The sequence below is a fragment of the Aegilops tauschii genome, chromosome 2 (genome assembly GCF_002575655.3).
Source record: "Aegilops tauschii subsp. strangulata cultivar AL8/78 chromosome 2, Aet v6.0, whole genome shotgun sequence".
Lineage (NCBI taxonomy): Eukaryota > Viridiplantae > Streptophyta > Magnoliopsida > Poales > Poaceae > Aegilops > Aegilops tauschii.
The window spans coordinates 195,111,722-195,137,251 of NC_053036.3; positions in this window are offsets into that span (position 1 = coordinate 195,111,722).

The window sequence follows — 25,530 nt, forward strand, 5'->3', positions numbered from 1 at the left end:
CAACACATGGATAACATAGGGGGTCTTACAACATAATCCATTCAGAGACATGACACAACATGCAAGTACAATAATCTAATGACAATTTCAACTGCTATCTAAAGAAGAACTGGGATTACCCTGGGCTTCAGATAGCAGAAGCAGCATGACCTCCTCCGTCTTCAAATGCAACATTCTTACTTCCTCCAATTCTTGGGTTGCTGGCATAATGCGTGCAGCTAATTGCATAATTTCCAGCTTCAAGATCGAGATTACCTCATTCATGCACTACAAAAAAATACACTTCCGTGATGATACGTGTTTGTCATAGTAGGTCGCGATTTTTGTCATGCATGTACATCCATGACAAATTTATGACAGAATCAAGATAGTCATACCTGTGCTGTCGTAGAAGTGTTCCATGACATTACCAAAATTATCATCACGGAAGTGTCCACTTCCATGACGATAAATCGCGCGTCACAGAAGTGCTTTCATCAAGGGTGACCGACACGTGGCATCCACCGTAACGGAACGCCGTTAAGCTATCGGGTTGGGTTTTGGATCCGATAACCCGTTAACAGCCCCGACCAATGGGGATTTTCCATGTGTAAAATCATCATTGGCTGGAGGAGACACGTGTCAGGTCCGCGTTGGCACAGGTGTCACTCATCCAATGGGCGAGACGCGCCTATGATATGTTGACACGTGGACCGGCCCATCAAGTTTAAATGGGCCGGCCCAACTGAAGGCCCACAAGATTTTGCGGACCATAATGGGCCGGCCCAGCTAAAGGCCCACGAGATTTTGCGGACCATAATGGGCTGGCCCTGCTAAAGGCCCACAAGATTTTGCGGGCCATAATGGGCCGGCCCAGGTAAAGGCCCACAAGATTTTTGTGTGCCATAATGGGCCGGCCCAGGTAAAGGCCCACAAGATTCTTGCGGGTCATAATGGGCTGGCCCAGCTAAAGGCCCATGAGATTTCGCCGACATTAATGGGCCGGCCCAGCTGTAGGCCCACAAGATTTTGAGGACCCTAGTAGGCCGGCCCATTAACTGGCTGCCATGTTTTGGGCCAAATGCCGGCCCATATTTGATCCGGTCCATTAATGGCCTACCATGCTCTGGGCCTAATAGTGGCCCATATGAGATCCGGCCCGTTAAAAGCCTACCATGTTCTGGGCCAAATTACGGCTCAGATCAGGTCCGGCCCTTTAAGAGGCTTTGGGCTCAATTATGGCCCATATCAGATTCGGCCCGTCAACTGGACACTATGCTTTTGGGCCCACTTGCTAAAGGCCCACTTAGTAATTCGGCCTGATATTAGTTTTGGCCTGTTAAGGGCCCGTTTAACATTTTGGCCCTATATTAATTTCGGCCTGTTAAAAGCCCGTCATATAGTTGTGCCTAACTACGGCCCGGTTTGCATCCGGCCTGCTCGCAGCCGATATCTGATTGGGCCAAACAAGGACCGAGAAAATTTTGGCCTGTTAAAAGCCCGTGATTTGATTCGCACAATCATGGGCCGGGGTTCATTTCGGGCTACTGCCGGCCCGTGAGCTGTTCGGCACGTTTCAGGCCCAACCTACATCGTGATTGCATGACGGCCCGATTATGTACCGTAATTTTATGGTTTGGTCGGTTTACTGCGAAGACAGGATATATATACAGTAAAATTACTGCAGCATCGTGAATAAGAAAAAACCTAGACTATACAATAAAGAAATTACGGCATATTACATCCACTGGGCATCAAAGTTCGCCACTATGATAATAAAGCACAAGCAGACAGCAGATTACATACACTGGGCATCAAAGATTGCCACCAGTGCAAATAAACACGCCGACAAAATAATATACAAAACCGACAGCACTTCAATAGAGTTCAAGAAAGGTTAGCCCTGCTGGGGAGCTGCAGCGCAAGCAGCTGAGCAAGATGATGAGACTGCGCTTGTTCAACACTTATACCTTCCTCACTCTGAAAGATAAACAAGCAGACATATGATAGGTTTTGCACTTAAAAGTATCAGTGCTGACAATTCATCACATTTCTTACTGACGAATAAAGTGACACAGTTTAAAATTGCATTAACACAATATGGTATTGTTCAGGTCAAGACATGGCAGGAAATGACATTGTGAAGGAGTTGGCAGCTTCACGACACCACTTGATTATAGATCAAGAACTCATAAGTATCAATGGTTAGTGTGCTGTCAATTTATACCATTTCAGATTGGCAAATAAAGAGACGGTTTAAATAATAGTAGAATGATATGACATTTGTTCGTAGTTAAGACATTGCAGAATATGACATTGTGCTGTAGTGGGTAGGTTCACCACACCACTGGATTACGGATGAAGAACAGAAGCATACATGCAGTGCAAAAGAAGATCACTTGCTCTGTATGGTTTAATTTACATGGTACGAAGAAGGAACTTGGTTGTACAACTGAAAACTTAAATTGAGAAAGGACAAACTTTTGTTTATGAACTACATAATAAACTTTAAACAAGCAATTTGATGCAAACACCAAAAATAAACAGCTGTTGCAGTCATGCCTAACCAAACATATACAACAAAGTTTGAAGGCTTGAGATGGACAAACTTACATTATTGGTGAAGACAGGCTCTATAAAGGCCTTGTCCATGCTGATGGGGTGGGGGGCAATTCAAGAAGTTTACCACAGAATCTTCTTCAAAAGCATTTCCTTTATTCTACATTTTGTTAAGAGTAAATATAGATGCGATAATATACAAAAAAATGGAGAATATTTAAGATAAGATGAAGAGTGATGCTACATAACCAAGTAGCTATAAATGTAGTGCAGCGATACAAAAAAAGGTACAGCCAAGAGCAATGCACAGCTAAACTTCTTCAGTACCAACCTTATGGTAAGAGTAAATAGATCTGGTGTGTAGAAAATGGAGGGCAAAGGAAAATAAGCTGCAGAGTGATGGTACATGAACAACTACCTGTCATTATAAGTACATTGATAAAGGACAGCATGTACTTACAAGAACAATGCAGAGCTAAAAAAACATTGGCATTGGATATATTCTACACTAATGTAACCATTCATACAGATCAGATAATTTGGAGCGAACAATTGATAAGCAAGCTATCATGCATACTGCTGTCACATAATGAACCAGGTATGTATGCAAGTACAGTGATACAGGACAACAGGTACTAACAAGAGCAAAGCAGCGGGCAGCATATTTGCGATATCCTATCGTTCTTGTCAAACCGGAATTCTTCTTCGAGCAGATTTCCTGCAAAAAAGATCCGTAAGGCACATGCGGAAAAGTAGAAGTACAAATTGTCATGTGATTTCATAGATAGTACCTCATCCTGGGAACGAGACCAGTGCATAACAAGGTTTTTCCATTCAATCTCTTCTAAATTTAGCACAGGAGACTTCACCAGAAATTCGTTTATAGACTTGCCATCAAAGTGTGATTTCCCCAGGTAACACCGATACTGCTGCAATGCTTCCTTGAAAAGCACAAGCAAGCTTTGCTCGTCATGACTATCCAGATTGACCCTCGCCTAGTTACAACAATGTAATGTAAATCATCGATGTGTTCAATCAGCAGAAAACAGGAAAATAATAACCATGAATAATAGCACTTACACGTAAGTTGGACAGGAAGATGTGAAAATGGTGTTTGTCTTCACAATAATCTTCCCATGATGGGAATATATGCATGTAGTCACTAACAACATTGAAAGCATTGTCTTTTAAACTGGGAATAAATGGAATGGGGTTCCAATCTGCTGAAATTGGCAGTCTCTGCAGTTGGGATAGGTCTTTGGCCGGTGGACTTGCTGTACTTTTTGCTGGAGTGGGATTTTTCTGTGGTACAGCTGGTGCTATGGCAAATGAAATCGGTATACCTTTTGCTAGAGTGCAGGTCCTGTGTGGTGGGGCTAGTGGTGTGGCCAGTGAAGTATGGGTACAGTCTGCTGGAGTCGGTCCTACATTTTGTGTCACTGGTTGTACAGCCAATATAAGTGGGGTGCTGTCTGATTTCTCCGGCACCACCACGTTTTTCAAGGACTTTGCTGGTGCTCCTTCAGGTTCGGCAATCACCCTCTTCCTTTTTGATGTCTGATGCACAAGAACAACATTTGAGTGGAAAAACATGGTATGATGACAAATGGAATATGTATTAATAATGGATGGGCATGGCATCTCGACATATATGATGAGTAAACTAAGCAGATGGCGGTGCAACAAAGTAGAAGAAATGCAAGACAACATATGCAAGATACCCGCAATCAATAAAACATTGCCAAATTAGAATAGGCACCTTGATGGGTGAACAGGACAGGCCATCTGCCTTTGACTCCTCGAGGTTAGAATAGTCATTAGGATCATATTCTAAACAAGAATCAACAGGTGGGGAGCGTATGAGTTTCATTGCATCCAGAATGGCAGTCAATGCCTTGGTGCCAATTTTGTAAGTCATTGCAGTGTTTAGCTTCAAGAGTGGACTGCTGCTAGTGTGACACAAAGCAGCTACACAGATCATAGTGTAGATATAACGGGAAAACCTTAAGCATCAGAGTAAAATCAGCAAAGTGGAACTTGCTGGAATATATGTGCTAGTATTGCCGGTACGGCTAGAAAGGCTTCGGATACCAGATCTCTTCAAGTGAAGGTGCGGTACTGTTAATATCAGTGTAACTCTCAAAGGCGACACAACTCCCCGCATTTCCTTGCTATTCTTATAGGATTCAAGTGGGCAGGCCACTACTAATCCTATTCCTATGTTTACAAGATCCTACGAATCAAAGAGGCTCAAAGTGTCCATCACAACCGACCGTATAGACCTCTACACTACCAATGTCCCTGCTCATCTTCAGTACAAGGAACATACTGTACTACTATCATACTCCCTCCGTTCCAAAATATAAGTCTTGGTAGAGATTTCCACTATGGATCACATACAGATGTATCCAGATACATTTTAGAGTGTCGATTCACTCATTTTGCTCCATATGTAGTCCATGGTGGAATCTATACAAAGACTTGTATTTAGGAACGGAGAGAGTACATATTAAAGAAGAATGGAAGAGGAACATGGTAAAGAAGAGCAAGCAGATTTTGGATAATAAAATGTTGGTTGCGCAGTGCCCACACATGATGAACCAGAGCACATTAAGAATGCAACTCCCAGCTGTCTCTCGACAATTTCAGGCGGTTGGATGAAGATCCTACGTCTCCTAACCCTTCTTCTTCCTCGTCTCTGATTCTTCCCATACAGAACACCGCACGGGCCACCGGCCCCCACCGCCTGTGTTCCTCCACCACCCCACCCCCACCCCCGCCCAAACCCCCACCCGCATTGAGTTTTCTTCGTTCGGCAAGGCCCCACAACCACCCGAGCCACTTCGATCGCACCGGCGAACTCCGGCGAGCTCTGAAAAATCGACTGACCCAATTTTGAAATTTAGTCTACTGTGATTTAACTAGTGTGGAATATAAAAGGGGAAAACCATAAGCATTGGGAGTATAGTGTTGAGTGTGCCATGGCGGATCTGAAGGTGCAAACCGAACAAAGGCAACTTCGCAACCAAGACAAGAAATCAGAGTAAAGCAGTGGCGATCTATTTTCTTGCTGCGATAAATAAGTTGAGTAGATACGAAAGAGTACCGCCTCTGGTGCGGCACCGTGTACGCATCTGCTGAGAATTTGACGGTGCTGCGGTAGCGATGGCTGTCGGCGGCGTGGAAGCAGATCTAGGAGGGTAGGCGGTGGCGGCGGGGCGCGGTGGACGGGATGGTCGTAGGAGCAGCGCCGGCAAGGTGGACGACGGCGGGGATGAAGCGAGAGGACGGGATGCAAGGATCCCGGTCCGAAGCCGTGGATGAGAGAGGTCGATCTCTTGTAATGGACGGCGGCGCCGGGGTATCAGCTCCGGCATGGTGGGGGAGGACGGCAGTGGATGGGGTGGCGGACGGCGGCGGACGGAGGAGGGTGGGGTGGAGAGGGTGTTTTGGCGCCCACGGAGTACGAATGGGGAAAAGGGAGGTAGAGAGGAAGGGGGGAACCATGTATTCAGGGCGCGCTTGTCTCAAATGCGAGGAAATTTACAAACTTAGCCCCCGTTTCAAATTTCTACTACATCACAACAACATTAGTCGGTTGGGGATAGGACGGTAATCTCACATACACCGAATATTTGCCGACGAGAGTTTGTTTTTGGCCCACCGTGTATGAATATGAATCGGGGAGGGAGTCGATTTCGGCCGAGGACACACTGTGTTTTGGCGCCCATCGTGTATGAATCCGGGTGAGAGGTGGTTACGTCACGTTTGGGTGAAATTACAAACTTACCCCTATCGAAACCTATAGAAATCCAGCAGATAGGCTTTGCCTGGCAGGGATAGGCAGTAGTGATTTCCATCTCGCAGATTTTGGTTTCGGGCGGTTACTGCGACTTTCCCCGCTTCGTTCAAATTTTGCAGAGTGCACGTTTACCGTGCCAACTCAATTCGAATCCCGTTTGTATTCTATTTTTTTCGGGCGGGATCCATTTTCAATTGGAATTACATTCTATATACATAATTATATATACTTTCAAAAGCACAACAAAGAATTCTGCTCCTTTATATGTATAATATGATTTACAAATACAACAATCTCGAAATCTTAAGGTTGAATTCGAATTTTTTTAACCAAATTATGTTCTACTAAAATGTATGGATCAGTAATATCTACATATTAAATAACATAAATGTGCGTGAATTCATATGAGTATGCATGTTTGATAGATCAATTTTGGTTCGAGTATGGATTACATGTATCATCATCTCGAATTCAAATATTTGAATCCCTTTTTTGTTCACTCCTTTCACGCCCATCTCTCTCGCATGCATGCTCCTTCAGGTAGCTATCACTCTCTTTTCTCCAGCTCACCCGCACGCTCACTTCATGTTTCTCCTATCCTCGCAAACATGGTCTCTCGACGTCTCCCTTGAGAAGTGTCACACTCTCCCTATCATTATACATTACACGGTTTTCATTATCTCTCACGTCTCTACTGTTCTCTGGTATCACTCGGTACCTAAGCTTTCTTTTTCACCACCACACACAGAGTCTCCACTCGTCTTTCACTTTGTCTTTCTCTCTATGGGATTCTCTCACACACCCTATATGTCTCTACATATGACTCATACCACTAAAATTACTCTCTCTCTCTCTCTCTTATAGACACAACATTTGTTGCGGTCTCCTTTTCGTCTCCATCCCAGACTGACATTATTCATTTGTTTACTGATCAGACAACCCCGACTACCGTCTCCTCTCTATCTCTCACAGACACACACACACAACTCCTTCCACTCCCCTTCCCGACTACCGTCTCTCTCACACACACACTAAACTCTCACTTTCGCACCCCGACTCGCATTTCTCTGACAAACATTTATCGACTAGCTAGCCTATAGATAGGTTTGTACACCCGCACACTCGTGCTTCCACCATCGCATACATGTCTCTCTCCTGCTCCTTGTATCTATGTAGATTTTTCTTCCCTTATTGAGACACGCCCTCTTGATCGTGCACACACACACTATCGCCTCATTTTAAGCTGATACCTATCGCACACACACTCCTTGTGTCTTTGTCACACATGCACTCCATCCTCCTCCACTCTCCCTGTCTCTCACACACACATGGGCTTTTTGCAACAACTAGCAAGACGCCCATGCGCTGCACGGAACATCAAAATGCATTTGTATGAGTAGTTTATCTTGTGGGGGAAAAGGATGAACGAGGGAAGGCCTTATTTGCAAATGTGGAGAGGGGTGTGGGTATCTTTTTGCAAAATTTCCATAGTTTCCTTCCTATCCGTCAGATATAGATCGGACGGCCTATATTGCAGGATGGTAGGCACACGATCATCACCGACAATGCTTTTTATAAGAGTAGGGATAAAAAATAGAGTTGGTGATGATGGTGGGCCTGCCATCCTGCAATGTAGGTCATCTGATTTATATCTGTCGGATAGGAAGGAAAATATGGCAATTTACCCGCACTCTTCACCACATTTGCAGATAAGGCCTTCCCTTGTTCATCCTTTTCTCCCACAAGATCTTGATGTTTCGTGCAACGCACGGGCATCTTGCTAGTAAGAGTAGAAATTAGACATATACCACTTCTCGAATCTTGAAACCAACAACATTCCTCCCTTATCTCATCAAAACCGCCAAAGGAATATATTTTGAGTGAAACATAACATATTTTTAGTGATATACGTATTTCAAAACTAGACTTTTTTTCTATCAAATCGGTGAATATGTATTAATCTACTTTGATCGTGTGGCAACGCATTGGCACATTGCTAGTAGTTATTATAATTTTTCGGACACCAGACAAACGGTGGAGTACATATACGAAGTGAAGAGGCGCACACACGCAGTTGGCCTCTCGCTGTCTCGCACACATGAGTGTTACGTAAAGGCGACGTTAACAAATAAACCCTAAAACCCTAGGTGCACGATTGCTGCATTCGCGGGTACCGGGTACGTGGTGGAGCACCTTTGTAGGAATAGTCAGTTCGCGTGATAATTTGATCCATAGGAGTTGATGGTCGGGACCACAGGTGAACGAATTGGAGCGCGGTGGCTCGCAGTTTGCCACAGATCGAGTAGCCACGTTTAAAATATCATTTTTTAGCAGGGTTAAGAGTTCCGATTTTCAATGGCGCGTTATAAGTAGTAAGTAGTTTTTAGAACGATTGATATAGAGCGAAAATGGAATTCATAGTACTACGTACCTCTTTGGCGTATGGTTGTATGGTTTTTTTGCGATGGAGGTTGTATGGGTTTATGTTGCGAGATGTTGAACCTGGTAGTTCTAGGGCAAATACTATGGTTTAGATTTAGATGCTGGTTTTCAGTAATGAAAATCGGAAGGGGAAACCCTTCTTTGATTAAAAAAACTACTACCTCCATTCTGGTTTACTAGTCCCCATCGTACTTTGGGTCAAAGTTTGTCCACGAATTTTACTTGTAAAATGTGAATGGAAAATGAGATTTTGTTATATCCAAACAAAAAAGGACTGGAGGGAGTGATTGCTCTGACACGGACGCGAGCTCTCATAGCGCAGGCATTGAACCGGCGCGCCGGCCAAGAGGGCCGCACTCGCTGCAGGCCCGGCTGAGCACGCCTCCTCGCCGCGTGCAACCAGCTTAAGACTGCCCCACCTGCCTTCATTGAATCCGCGCATGTGCCGGCAACACGTCCTTCTGCGAGCCGGCAGGCATTTTAGAACACAAAAAATGACTAAAATACGCATGGTCTTGACTTGTTGTGCTCGCACTGGTAGCAGGAACTAGTAGAGGATTTTCTTTATTTATAACTCTCCTCACATTCTTTTTGGCTTTGAAGTGAGTCATGGTTGTGGACATTATGTATGAATGTGGAGATATCTGTGAACATGAGTTTGATGTGGAAGTTGAACTTGGAATGTCGGGCTTGCGCGTGAACTATACCATGTCCAATGCTTCGTTTGTTATTGTTTGGAAAGTAATTGCTGTTATTACGTGACCCAAAAAAACATTTTGTGCCACATCAGTAGATGCACGGACAGCACAATAGGCATGCTGACTGGATAAACATTTGAACCTAGCTATTATGAAGGAAATTTTGTATTGACAACAGTTTTAGATAGCAGGAGACGCCTAGCCTGCTCTACCTCTGCTAGCTTATTTCTGGCTTCTTCCATCTCTTCTTTGGCTTGGGTGAAGAGAGCATCTGATTGCTCTTTTCGCTTCTTCAGGAACTCAGCTACATTCTCAAGGGCTGCTGCACGCTTTCTTTTAGCCTTTACTAATGCCACGAGGACACGAACAGCTGACGACTCCACCTGGCTTGTGTGTAATCCAGCATCATCTGGGAATTTGCACCTTGTGTCTAATCCAACATCATTAGGGAACTGGCACCTTGTGTGTAATCCAGCCTCATTTTGGAAACATGATCTCGAGGTTGACCATACTTCCCTCCTCGCAGGAACTGCATCCTGACATGAAGTTACTTCTTTTTTAGATCAATACTCAGAGCAACCTAGATCCATTTAGTAGAAGCCAGATAAACAGAATTCGGAGAAGTGAATTCAAAAGGAAAAATAAAATAAAAACAGACTACAAGGTGAGAACACCCACTTCCTACATCAAGCTAAAAACGAAAGCATTAGGACGATTAAGACTCTTCTTATTACACATCAAAGAACACCACGCTTAAGAGAAACAGAAACTACAACATATACACATCAAAGAACACGAGGCTACACGAAAGTAATTGAAAGGGTGTTACTTACCAAAGCTCGTTTTACAGGTTCGGTGCAGCTCCTCTTTAACTTGCCACGCTCCTTGAAGATGTCCCGAATATCCCGTGTTTGGTCTTCATTGCTCCTCTGCATGTTCGCACTCGTGGTTTTAAAATCTCAACATGGCAAGAAAAATATACTACTAGTAATACTCGCGCATCTTGTGGGCAACATTAAAGCACTCGTCTGCCATGTTAGAGCATCTCCAACAGAATCGCAACGCGCGGCGCTTTAAAAAAGCGTTTACAGTGCTGAGATCGAGAAGTAGATACTAGAGAGTAGAGGATAGTTCTCAGCATAGATAGATAAAAAAAGATAATTCAACTACTCCTCGTCGTCCGACTCCTCCTCGGTGATGTCCTCCTCCGACGTCTGACGGTAGGCGTGAAGATACCGATCATTGTCAGATTCCCAGGGCGACGCTGCTCCTAGCCTCATGTTGAATTGAGCGTCCGCTTTTCTCCTACGCTTGTCCTTGCGATAGGCGGCTCGCTCCGCCCTCCTCTTATCCCTCTCCGCCCTCCTTTGCGCGTAGAACTCGCGCTCGTTGATGATGTCCTGCGGGAAGTGTTGGCGCCACAGCGCCATGGCTTCCTCGTCCATCTCGACAATGCCGAGACGGTGCTCCCGCCTCCGGTTGTCGCGACGATCCTCGTCGGTGCTAAGCCACGGCAGAGGCGCGAGCTCCTGCGCCCGCTCCCGCGTCGGCACGTTGGGGAAGTTCAATGTTCTATGAGGCCACTGGAGGCGCCACACCGCCACGTTGTACGCGCGGGCGGCCTCGGCGGTGTTGAAATTGCCGAGGCCGAGGCGCATCCCGCAGAACCGGATCTCGACGGAGAAGCCGCCGGAGGGGCGCGCGCGAACGCCGCGGTATCCCCAAGTTTCCCGGCGACGCGGCGGCATGGTGGCGCGACGGCGGCGAGGCGAAAAAGAGCGGGGAGAGAGTGGTGGCGAGGCACAGAGCGGGGAGAGAGCGGTGGCAAGGCACAGAGCGGTGGGAGGGCGTTGGATTTTATAAAGCGTGCCGGACGCCGCGCGCCAAAACTAGTGCACGCCCGGCCGCTTTTTCCCACGCGTGCGATCCTTTCCCGACGTCTCTGCTATCTCTACTCTCTTCTCTACTGTTATATTTATTTAATATTTAATATTTAATATTTATCTCTACTTCCTTTGCTGTCTACTTTTTTCTCTCTATACTTTTTTTCTTGCAATATAGGCCGTCCGATTTATATCTGACAGATAGGAAGGAAACAAATGGGAATTTTGCAAAAAGATACCCATACCCCTCTCTAGATTTGCAAATAAGGCCTTCCCTTGTTCATCCTTTTCTCCCACAAGATAAACTACTCATACAAATGCATCTTGATGCATGCAATGCATGGGCATCTTGCTAGTTCTAAAAACCTTTCCATCATTTGCCACACTACTGGCTGCAGATGAAAAACCTACCCAAGCACAGCGCGATACAGGAGCGACGCACAATTACAAGCTGATATTCTGTTGGACAATGGAGGCTATAACCAATTACTTTTACGGGAACAATAGCACCCAGGAAATTTGAAGGGTAGGTATGAACAAAATTGGAACTGCACATGTACTGCTAAGTGATTCAATACACACATTACCAATCGAGGAGGAGAACGATGGTCGCGGCAGCCTCTGTGAGTCATGGTCGGCAACGGGAGTCAGTTCATTGTCCACGACGGTGGTACTTCTGCGCTTGGCGTCGGCTTCCGGGAAGCAGATTCGAGACCGTGGAAGACGATGCCGGGGAAGAGGCTCCGTGTACGATGACGATGGTGGACCGGCTCCAGTGTGGCGTACGAGGTCGTCGATGAGGCAGATGCGCTGCGGTGGACGAGTGCGCCGATGTAAAGGGGAGGAGCATGAAGGCTACGGTGCCGTGGAGAAGACTATTTTGCGGTGGGGATAGAAAATGGGGAGTATTCAGGTGTACTACTCTGGGTGCCGGGGTGAGGTTGGCTGGGTAGGGTGAACCTAAAGTTACGAAAACAGCCCCTACCAAGCGTCATCCGTAGGCCTGTTCCGAAGGCTATGATGGTAACTTCCCACTGCTCGAATCAGGGTCGCGGGAGATTTTCCCGCCGACCTCAAAATTTTGTGACACTGGACTCCCCGTGTGGCGTGTTGAGTGATTCGGCTAAGCAACTAGCGAGTAGTAGTAGTAAACTCTGCATATTAGGTTTGGCCGAAGTCAAACTTCCTAAAGTTTGACCAAGTTTATAGAAAAATAGAAACATTTACCATAACAAATATGTATGATGTGAAAGTGCATTCAATAATGAATCTAATGGTATTTATTTGTTATTGTATATGTTAATATTTTTTGTTATAAGCTTTCTGAGAGTTTACAAAACTTGACTTTGACCAATGCTAATACGCGGACTTAAATAAAAATGGGAGGGAGTACACATTTGTTTTCTTAGTTTGTAGTGAACTAATCATTTGTTGAAATTGTGAAATAAATATATTAGGCTATTGACTTCGAATGTAATGGTCTATACAATTCAATAGTTACAATCATTGTTGAATCCCAAGATGTATACAAGGTCTATAGTACTTCACAACATGCTCAAACTCACATAATCCCAGTCAAATGAGAATCTAAATGCATTTCATAGTTATTACTTTGTAGGATGCAACAAAAACAACCATAACTCTACATCAGCCATTATAGAAGCAACATTTTGACATATCCCAATGTGTGAATGAAACGTGCAGAGAGAGCTTTTGAAGATGGAGCAGATAGGGCAGGAAAGATTGTATGTATGTGGACGAGAGAGTAGGAGACAAACCTAACGAGACAGAGAGAGAGATAGAGAGAGAAAGAGAGAGGAAGAAGTTAGGTCTGTGAGAAAGATGGATACATGTAATATACGTGAGATGCGCGTGTATCTAGATTCTGTATATGTGGAAGGAGAAGAGACAACATGTTTGATGAGAGAGCTGGAAAAACATGGACGATAGGGGAAGGATCTCGTGAGTTGAGGGATTGACAATTTTGTGCGGGGGAGAGAGGGATTGGTAATTTTGTGCAAGAGAGAGAGAGAGAGAGAGGGTGGGGGGAGGAGCCAGTCAGCCGTCGTCACATCACCCTGCTTCCAAATGACCCCGCATTCTCTAGCGCGGTGTGGTCGCCGTCTTTGATCTGCTTGATGCCCTCTTTGAAGATTGAGGTGTTGTGCATGTTGGGGTGCAAAGAAGCACAAGCGAGAGTGGTCGCCGTATAACCTTGGATGGGGATGAATTGTGTGTTCGGGGGAGTGTGTGTGTGTGTTGTGCTGTGTGTGTCTCTCTCTATGTGTGTGTGTGTGTCAGATATTGAGAGAAAACAAACCTAAGGAGAGAAATGGGTATTCACGAAGAGATTGTGCGGGCCTTGAGGTGGGCCGGGTGAGGGTGTCAAAATGTGCGCGTTGATGCATGTGTTGCATGCGACCGTGCGAGGGACAAACGAATCGAGAGAGATGGTTGTTGTGTTACGGATGCTCCTCTATCTGTCTCTCTCTCCCTCTCTCTCTCTCTCTCACACACACAAGTAAACTAGAAGACCGTTCTCTCATGTATACACAACGTATCGGCATCTGTCTATGTCTCACTCATGCATGATCATTTGCACATTCACACCTCTCTATGTTTGTATCACACGCACACCGTCTCCACATTGCCCTTCCGCCACAACACACATATGGACACATACACACGTTCTCTCTCAGTCACACACACAAAATCAGTATTAAAAAAAACTAGGGCGCACCTAAAACGTCCAAATCCAAATAAACATGAACTGGAGCTAAATTCAAATATATGGAAATATTGCAGCGTCAAGAACTTTCACAGGAAAAAAAGTTGAGTAATATTCGAGGATTGTTTACACACACACAAAAAGGTTCGGTGGATGTCCTTCGGGCACGACACGGTGATGCACCGTTCGATCGACCGCGCGGCCGCGGTTCACGCGCTTGCACAGGATTCCGTATCGTGGCTGTGGTACTAACTAATAAAAGCGCTACATAAGTCTAATGTTTACGTGTACTAGTACGGTTTCTTTTAAGTTTGACCAACCTTATATATAAAACTAAAGTAAGCTCCCACACGCGCACTCATCAATATGCCGCCGCCGCCGTTGCGCATGCCGGCGCCCGCCTGCTCCGGCCAACAATTTCTCGCCCATCGCCGCCGTGTCGCCGCCATCCCTGTGCCATGAAGCCGAAGGCTCGCCCGGTCACAACGTCTGCAGTCCCTCCTCGCGGATGCCGCCGCGCTGCCAAGCACGCGAGCAGCTGGTGGAGCTGCGTCTATGCACGCAGCGTATGAAGAGGAGGACGAGCGCGTGCTCCAGCACGCCGGCGAGGAGGAACTAGCATGTCATTGTTGTCTCCGCCCGCGCGGAGGAGGCGCGCATGGTGGCTGTCGCGGCGGAAGCCGGTCGCGCGCGCGTCGAGCCCGCAAACCGGATGCGGACGCGGAATCTACCTTCGAGACCTTGAATTCCACGTGGATCCTGCAATCTGAAGGAGCAATTTGGGTCAGTCGACTCATGTGAGCCGTTTGATGCAACATGGATGGCTAGAAGGGCTTCATCCACCTCTTCTGCCGTCTTCTTCCTTCGCTCCGTCGAACTTCTTTCACAAATCGACTGACCCAAATTATACTACTAGTACGAACGTATTAAGTACAGTAGGAACACGAAGATACGAGCAGTAGTACCAACTGCAAGAAGAACAGTAGTAAGACATAGTACTAGTACTACTGTACGTACTAAAGAGTTCAAATAACGAGAAAGAACATAAACATAGTTCTGCTGGGGCCTCAGCACAACACACCCTTGAAAATAAACTAAGCAACTAGTCCGCTTGACACTGCAGTAGAACCAGCATGAGCGACGGCACTGCCACCTACTCGGAGTCCGAGTCCACGTCCTCGACTTCGTCCTCGTCCCTCTTCCCCTTCCTCTTTGCCGATGCTTCTTTGCTTGAACCGGACACTGGGCTCTGCTTCTTCATCCAACCCTTGTAGATATTTAAACAAAGGTAGGCATCCATTGCTACGTACATGATGTGATCTTCATCTAATGTCTTCGACTCCCATGCATGATGAAACTCGTGATGAGGTTTCTTCAGTTTAGCGTACGAAGGATCAATCATGGCTGCTGCCAGGGTCAGCATTGAAGGTTGAGAGGAGGACACCAGGCTTGCCTTCTGGAGATCGAAGGGCTGGCCTACAACGAGACCTATCCGACGCAGGACATCCCTGTCGTTCTTAAAGCCTATAGTAACGAATTTCACTCTTTTGTCCTTGAGGAAGTTCTTAAAATCCTCGCACTCAACGTCGGCATGGCATATGTGGTAGACCAAGCAAACGTTATGTAGGCAAACCTGGATCACGGCGGGCTTCTGTCACGACCGGTTTTCCAATAAAAATATTTATTGAGAAACCGATCCCTTTTACGGACCAGTAGAGAAGAATCCTTCTCTGGTAGACAATTTCTTGATCACAGAAGAGAAACCAGGGGTACTAAATATAATACAAGGTTGAGCGGAGACTGCTCAACAATTTTATTACATGCACGCCGATATTACACATAACGGCGGATATGGTGGCATAACTACTGATACACAAATAAACGTGGTGGTGGATATGTCACAGTGAAGTGGGTGACATGACTCCTAAATCTTACAGCTCATCGAGCGTCGGAGTGAGGCTCGAGGATTCTTATTGTGGGTGGCGGAAGCGTATATAATACAAGTGACCAATATCCAGGATCGCACGGGACTGACTGGGACTCCTCTAGGCGTCGGACTCACTATCAAACTCTTCATCCATGAGATCGCCTTCGCCAACATCTGGCCAAATCAACAAGCCAGGTGAGTACTATGAAAGTACTCGCAAGACAGTTTGGACATAAGATATAACAAATGTAAACATGATGCATATGAACAGATTAATAATGCGCACTCAGATAATAAAATAGCCGTGCATGGGAAATAAAAAAATGAAGTCGGGCGGTAGTCCTCCCGAAATCCCAATGTAATACTGAAGGCCAATCGAGTGTCTGAAGGACTCCTCGAAAGGATACAAATAAAATAACGATGCCGCAGTCGGGCGTCAAGGCAACACCACATAAAGGGCTTATAATGGAATATAAATGACAGTGCGTGCCACAGTCGGACGTCTGAGCGACATCACGTAAAGGGCTTATATCAAAAGTAAATAACGAGCGTGCCACAGTCGGACGTCTGAGCGACATCACATAAAGGGCTTATATCAAAAGTAAATAACGAGAGTGCCACAGTCGGACGTCTGAGCGACATCACATAAAGGGCTTATATCAAAAGTAAATAACGAGAGTGCCACAGTCGGACGTCTGAGCGACATCTCATAAAGGGCTTATATCAAAAGTAAATAACGAGAGTGCCACAGTTGGACGTCTGAGCGACATCACATAAAGGGCTTAAATCAAAAGTAAATAACGAGAGTGCCACAATCGGAAATCTGAGCGACATCACATAAAGGGCTTATATTTCAAAAGTAAATAACGAGAGTGCCACAGTCGGACGTCTGAGCGACATCACATAAAGGGCTTAAATCAAAAGTAAATAACGAGAGTGCCATAGTCGGACGTCTGAGTGACATCACATAAAGGGCTTATATTTCGTAACTTGATATTTCAGTAGCTCATGAATTTAAATCATTTCAAGGAAATACTCAGGTACGAAATAATAAAAAGGTTAGTCCATCCACAGGAATAACAATTCAACCGGGTTTACCACTCAAGCTTGTTCACCAGGGATTTCCACGGAAACTGACACGGGGACTGACATGAATGTGGATATGTTGGCCACGGTCCTTGACCATGGACACGATGACTCGGAAGGATTTCACTCTGCAGAGTTTGTACTATTTAACCACAGCCAACGGATTTCAGTAGTCACAAGGGACTAGTTCCGTTTACGGTGTTTTAGGAGAAACACATCTAACCAGCACACACCCATTCAACATTCCGATGCCAGGAATCACCCTCGGCAACGTTCAAGAAAAACCTTGAGACGGGGAGGCTACAACCACGCGTAGCATGTGATCAAATTTATACCGCGCGCTCTAAGGGGTGCCCCCCTCTTAGTCCCAACCGGAAACACCCATGCCCCCTGACCGGATGACTGGCTTTAATCCAGGGCCATGGAACCCTCATCCCGGCCCCTCTATTTGGTGTGTACAAGGAAAGAGGTTAGCAACTTACTAAACCGTATTCTTTGCAGAAAACATGTGGCAGCACAAAAGGGGAAGAACGGTAACGTGGCTCAGTCCACGTTAACGTCGGAGTTTATCGGATGACGTAAGACTGGCATGCTACAACAATACCATCTTACTACCTTTCATGTCACCACATGATCAGGTCATCTCTCATCGAAGATCACAGTAACTTCGAAGCACACGGTTAGTTGCCTTGCATGCAACTTAATACTCACCGATGCTCATATGCCATGCACAAACCAATCAAGCAAACATGCAAAACACTCATCATATCAAAGGTTCAAACATGCTTGCCTGGTTCGGAGAAGTCGGAGTCTAGCTCGGCGAAGTTCGTGGCTCCGTCACCTCCTCCGGAACCTACGGTATAACGAAACCGTATACTAACGTGAAAACCGTTGCGTGTATAAAAATTGTTCCAAATTTTTTCCAAATAAATACTATAAAAAACTAGACAAAAATATAAGACTGACAGAAAAAGAATCAATCAAAAAGCATCTTCTGTTTAAAAGATATAAGGGTTTTAGTCCGAGGACTGATCTGTGATGAAACAGAAAAGATCCAGGGGCTTGTTTGAGAAAACAGAAAACGGTTCCGTATGAAATACGCCAGCCCAGAGAGAAAACACGTTTTGCCTGAAGGCGCTTTCAGAAAATGGTTCGAAGGGGAAAAGATGAGAGGCTGACGGGGGGGGGGGGTCCCACCCGTCAGGTTCAAATCTTCCAACGGAGCTCGCCGGTGCCCGAAGGCTGCGGTGGTCGCCGGCGTTGAACCACGGCGAGGCAGAGTGATCGGAGGGTACCTACGGGTTTAGGGTGTTCTTCCGCGTCGGTGGGTGGTGGACTTGACCGTCGGTGAGCACCACGTCGACGGCGACACTATCTCCGGCGGACGGTGGTTCGGGCGATGGTGGAGCTCTCCGGTGGGTGCTGCAAGCTTCAAATTGATGCATGGGTCAGAAGAGTGGATGCACTAGGAGACTACTGGCATGAGCTGAGAGGTAGGGGTGCACGCACGGGGGTGAATCGAGCTGGGTCCCGAAGCGGGTCGAGGCGGCCGGAGTTGGGGAAGAAGATTCCCTCGGGGCTCTTTCAGTGGCTTGGCGGGGTACTGGTGGTGTGTAGAGGTGGTGCGGGTTTGAGTTCGAGCTCGGGACCTCCTTTTATAGGCGATCCGAGGGGGTGGCCATGAACGGGATAACGCCGGCGAGAAATTACGGCGAGGCAGAGGTTGGGCAGGGGTTTTAGGTGGCTAGGCATCACCGTGGAGGATCACTGGTGCCATTCCTCCGCTAAACCTCGGTCGGGCTTGGTGTAATACGCCGGTCCTCGACGGAACGGCCGTACGGGCACGGCGGCGGCAGGGAGCGCGCTCCGCGCCTACCAGTTCACGACGACGGACTGCAGCGTGCACGGGTGAGTGGATGTCCACGCGATGGCCTCTGGTGGCTTGGGCGGCGCTGGACGGCGCCATCCAACGCTGCGCCTCTCTAGCAGCCGCAAAGGGCGCTGCTGCCGTCGCTCACGGGGTGGCGCACCTCCACCTGCTCGTCGCTGACGCCCGCAAGCTTCCAGGCGATTGTGCGGCGCAGGGATAAGAAGGAGGCACAGGGCGCACGGCGCCACCGCGGCTACTGGCGAGATCGAGAAGGGGTTCTGAAGAAAACGACATCGGCCACTGAAACTGCACCTCTGAATTTTCTGAACTTGACAGTAACAGTGCCCTTCAGGTGTTCGACGAAATGATTTGGCATGAAGAATTTTTTTTCTGGAGCTGGGACTTGGTGAGGTGACCTCTCAATGCATCCAGAGGTTGCCTGAATTTTCTCAGATTTTTAGGAGGAGAAAACAAATGAATTTCATCAAATTTTACAAATATGGTCCAAACTTGCAGCAAGCACAATTTGAAATATTTGAACTGGAGACCAGTGGATCTTCATGGATCTTGGTTGAGTGCTCTAAGGACTAGCCAGGGAAAATGGTTTGGAGGCAAAACTCAAAGGAGAAAAGGTAGTTCCTTTGTAAATCTCCAAGGGCCAAAGTAGAAGGCAGAAAATATTTTTGATAAGAAATAAATGGAAGAAAAATCATGGGGGAGTTCAACTTGCGCGCGAACTGTTGTAAGGTAGAAGACGGGGACGAGTAGGGCGTGCGAACGGGGTGGGGTTGCTGGCTTGCCCGGTGGATAAACGGCTGCAAGCCCCCAAAGAGTTCTTGAGAACTATGCAGGACCTACTAGATGTCATGTCTACTAGACCCATATCGTAGGCTTGACGGTATAGCTTCTGCCTATTCGCACGCCATGCCGGCGCGTGGATGTAACTTCACTTAATTCAGTCAAACGTCGCGCCTCCCACGACCTTCGCCTGCCTCGTGCGGTCGCGCCCTTTGAGACTTCGACCGGCTATAAATGAGCAATTTTTTTGCCTACTCCGCATGCATGATACTCCCTCTGGTCCTTTTTACTCCCGTCAACCGTTTGCAAAGTGTTTGACCAAATTTATACTTTTTTTGAACACCACCTTATATTAATTAACCAGCCACACCAGTACACTCATTCGATACAATATTCACCACACAGGGCGGTACGTTATTTACAAGAATACCATCTAATCTATTGGCAAAGCTATACTTAGCGATTAAGTGTGCCACCTTATTGGCCGAACGGCTAATCTTTGACAATTGAAGATAGTTGATCAACTTCGAGATGCTCAACGCTTTCATCTTCAGGTCACACATAGCAGACCTGTCATAGTCCCCCGATGCAAGAGACGCTACCACAAAAGCGATATCAGTCTGTAAAATTACAGGATTATGAAGAGAAATACCTATGTAGAGACCGGCAATGCAAGCCCTAAGCTCCGCTTCCTCCACGCTTTGACATGCATCAATGAAATCCCACGACCAAATTTATACTAAAAATATCAATATCTACAATACTGATTATAATGAGTATAAGAACTACGTTTTATAATGAGTGTAAAATATTGATTTGACATTGTGAGTGTTGACACATTTTTCTATAAGTCTGGTGAAAGTAGAGGTACATTGACTTCAGACAAAACTTAAATGCACAATGCAGACTAGTTCCTCCGTCCATGTGCGTGCCATGTCCTATCTTGTCATCACAACAAGGTTAGCTATTAGGCTGGCCATAGTGGGGGTAACATAAGTAGTATCATGCACTTGGGACTCGCAAACATGCTAATGTGGTAGGCAATTAAAGAAGAGAGAGATGGTTATAGTAACATAGGTAGATACCGTAACATAATAAATGTGATGCTACTATGTGTCATGCATGGCAATAAATGAGACCACCTATGATACTAATCTATGATACTATGCACTATAGAGGTAGTAACATAGACTAGTAACATATGCATGTTACTAGTCTAAGTTATTCCCCACTAGGACCAGCCTTAGAGTACCACTACCTCCCTTCTAGTTTAAAGGGCTCGACTCAAAAATTTCACCTACTCTTAGCAAGATAGTAGAGGCGGTGGAATAGTTTTTGAAGTCTGCAAAAGTACTCAACTAGTGCTGTCGTTCTTCACAAACAAATGTGTTTACCAATGCATGCATGAACACTAGTTACTCTAACCCCCCTCTCTTCTTTAATTCTTTGCCACATCAGCATGTTTTCTATTCCCGTGTGCATGATACCAACTAAGATACCACCATTATGGCCAGCCTTAATCATCGCATGCAATAATTTATTGCACCTTGAAATATGAACATGTGCGGGGCGTGTATGTTTTTAATGACTTGAGACTATACCTAGCCTGGCATGCAAGATGACTTATTATGCACCGTTCCCCATACCTGCAGGAAGCCCGTTCGTCTCCAAATCTTTTCCTCTCCATGTGTGGAAACAATATGCCTGCCGAACTCTCCTTCTCCCTCCGGCGGTCCCACCACTCCACCCCGTGTGAAAAAATCTGCATGCATGACTCTCCTCCCCCACGCTCGTCCAATCCATTGTGACCAGCAATATTTCCACCCCTTCGCTCCCCCGTAATTTACTCCAACAAATATGCCCACGTAGCTGTTACTTAACTGCAGGTGCATTGGGTCACTGACATATGGGCCCAACAGGGGTCTGGCCCACATGTCAGTGACGCAACTGGACCTGCAGTTAAGTCAGTGCAGCTCAGTCCATATCTTACGTAGGTGTGCCATTGCTCGCTATAAATATTGCGCCTCCCACGACATCGCTATCTCCTCCCCCTCACGTTCACGTTCATCGCTATCTCCTCCCCCTCCCTCTCACGTCGACCACCATGGCATCGCCCCTCCCAAGCCCTAGGAGTCCCTCGCTGCACCGCACGGACGGTCACATGTCGCCGTTCCGTTCCTCGCTGCCACTAGTCGAGGAGGACGCGTCGGTGTTCCGCTCCTCGCCGCTACGCGACGCGTCGCCATTCCGTTCCTCGCCGCCACTAGTCGAGGAGGACGCGTCGGTGTTCCTCTCCTCGCCGCGACGCGTCGCCGTTCCGTTCCTCGCCGCCATGAGTCGAGGAGGACTCGTCGGCGTTCCGCTCCTCGCCGCGACACATCGGCGTTCCCAATCTCGACAGCACGCGCGCCGGAGGACGCGTCGGCTCCCCGCTACGAGGAGAACGCCACGCCGCCCGCCGAGCTCCCCAGCCTTGAGGAGCTTTGGAAAGAAATAGATGTCGCCTTGTGGGAGGCTTTGCCTCCAGCAGAGCGCGCCAAAATAGAGGCGGAGAAGAAGGCCGAGGAAGAGAAGTGCACCGCGGAACAAGCTGCCTGGGAGGCCTATGTCGCGTCTGAGAGAGTCAGGTAATTGGCTCTTTGGCAGAAGGCTCGTGCGAGGGCCGTGAGGGTGGCGGAGGACGCCCGTGCCGACGCTCTGAGTGCAGTCGGGCCCAAGCGCCTCATCTATGCTTGGCGGTACGTGGACCGGGTGCATGCTTCCAGCGAGGAGGAGTACCTGTTGGCGCCGGATCACCAGACCGGTGAGATCGCGCTCGCCCGCCGCCAAGCCGCCAATCAGCACCTCGCGAGTTGCGAGGCTGAGGAAGAGGCGTTCTCTCGGCGCACTGGGAAACGGCATCGCACCAGGGCACTCGTGGCGCGCCGCAAGCGCTCCTGCGAGCGCCGTGGCTTTTAGGAGGAGTATAATTTTTGTTTTGTAAGGCGATCTTATTAGTTTTGGGACGCAAATGATAAATCCCGAACATTCAGGAATTTTTAGCGTCCTTAATTAAGTATGTAAAAGGGAAAGTTTGGAAACCTTGTGTATTCGTACGCATTTTGCAAGTACGTGCATATAGCACAAACTTTACTATATACTATCGCACTACACGTCTCTCTCGATATATGCTTGCAGACTGTGCTACTCCCTCCGTCCAGGACAATAAGTCATCTTTGGTTGTGCACCGTGACCAAGAAGGAGGGAACACTTATACACCTAGACGGAGGGAGTACTACTATTACTTATGTACGTGCAAATGCACATTTTAACATTACGATGTGGTTTTTGTAAAAGTAGAAAAACAGCACTAGTCAAGCTTGTGAAACGATTCAATGCAAAACAAATGCAAAAATGCTCATTTGATTGTTTACTTTTAGCTTCCTTCTCTGTGGTTATTTCTCTGTCGTACTTTGTACGGAGTATCTCACTGGTTGGAAAGGCATGCAAATTCCCAAACCGCTTCCTACACCCTGTATCGAATTTTTTGCCTAACAAGTTGTGCCGTGCAATTGGAATTCCAACTTGAGTACTACTAGTAGTAGGAGTACTAGGGGCCAGTTCTTTTAGGCTTCTAGATAGTAATCCCATAACTACTACCTCCGTCCTGGTTTATTGGTCCCCATTGTAATCTGTGTCAAATTTTGATCATAAATTTAACTAATGAAATGTTAGTGCATGTCACATGCACTACTCCATCCGTCTAGGTGAGTAAGTCATCTTAGGCTGTGCACCGTGACCAAGGAGGAGGAGAAAACGAGAAACGTTAATGTTTATTTTCTAATTAATAGTATTGCATGCAATGAACTAACCACTGCATGTCGTGTTTGATATCTCAAGTCACTAAAAGCATGCACACTCTTTATCTCTTATTGGTTGATATGTCAAGAAACAAGAAACGAGGTAAGTTAATGCACCGCGCCTAAGTGTTTTGGGATTATTTGGTTTTCGTAAGATGACTTACACACCTAGACGGAGGGATTACAATGGTGAGGAATAAACCAGTTAAATCTTTGGTCAAAATTTAGCACAAATTACAATGGTGAGGAATAAACCAGGACGGAGTAGTAGTTTAGAAGCCCAAATAAATGAGTGAGGCACCTTATTGTTACTCTCCACTGTGACTAGTCTTGTGGGAAAAGCTAGGGAAGCTGCAAAAAGAACTGGCCCTAGGAGTAGTAGCTAGGGATCGAGTGTGCGAGATGAACCGGAGAAAGTAAATGGAGAGAGATGAAATGCAAAAAAGACTGAGGGATGTGATGGTTGCTTGTCCGTTTATTTTACCAAGCCACTTATTACTGGGAGTGGTTGGGTTTTGTGATATGACGGCTTTACTGCCGCGCCACGAGCGGGGTGAGAGGTGAGACTCCCGTGCAGCGCCGCCCTCTACACTTGTACTACATCGGTCGTGGTTTATTAGTCCCCCATTGAATTTGACTGAAGATTTAACTGACAAAATGTTAGTGCATGTCAACAAAAATTATATCGTTGGATTCGTATTTGAACATAGTTTCGAATGATATAATTTTAGGTGACATGCATCAGCATTCATCGTACTATATATAATGTTAGTTCAATTTTTGGTCGTACTAATCTATAGTAGTAAGGTGCCTGTGCGTTGCACCGAAGAGTGAAATGCATTGATCGGGGAGTTGTTTATTTTGACAAAGGATGTGGGGTCATCTCATGTGTAACGGGTATCGATAGGTTTCTTCGGATATTATTTCATCTCTAGAGCTCACAAACATCCAGGTGAAATGGATAAAAAGGTATCTTTTACAAACAAAAGCGTTCAACTGTTCAACTTGCATCCAAAACTTGTGAAGAAATAACACTTATTGTGCTTTGCAAGAAATGATCTTTAAGAATTAGTTTTTGAGTATCGATTGTTATACATGTTGGCTACAGATGACATGGCACTTTCTTATAGTCAACAGTTGGCTATACTATTGAGTAATATTAACCATGCCCTTATACACCTAGACGGAGGGATTAAATCTGGATGAATTGCAAGCGGGCAGAGGAGATGTAAGAAATGGTTCATCGTAAGTCTTTCACCAGTACTGTAGTAAAAATTCATACATGGAAGATTCTAGACTAAACCATAAACGGATACACTTTTATTCATGCGCGATACTCCAATAGAGCAAGATCCTGCATGGAAGTCTCCACATGCTTAGACAACAGATTACATTGAGCGAAGACTAATGATCAACATTTAACTTGATAATGCGTATGTCCAGGTGAACCTCCTTGGAGTCCCCGTGCACCGTGTCGGTGGGTAAAGGATGCCATGGGTTTTCCAAGTCCACATTGGCGGGATAGTCCCAGCTCCCCAGAGTCCAAGTCCGTTCGATGAGGCCGGTGTTGCCGCCCACGCGACCCGGAGGGGTAGTAACACTGACCACGCACCCGTACATCGGCCTCGTGTCAGTGTCAGCGTCAGCGGCGTCGCCCCTGACGCACATTACAGAGACGGGGCGGTGGCCTACGCGGGCCTCGCCGGTGCCCACGATCAAGAGGAAGACGCTGCCGTCCTCCTTCGAGACTAGCAGGCGGCGGTGATCCTCCAGCGACTCCGGCATGGTGAGCGGGTAGCACGTCTCGTACTTGATGTTCTCCGCCAAGGGCCAGCAGTGACCGCTGCACGCATCCGTGAGGTGATGCACCATGTCCGCCGGCGAGCCACAAAACGGCATCGGGCACTCATAGCAGTGAA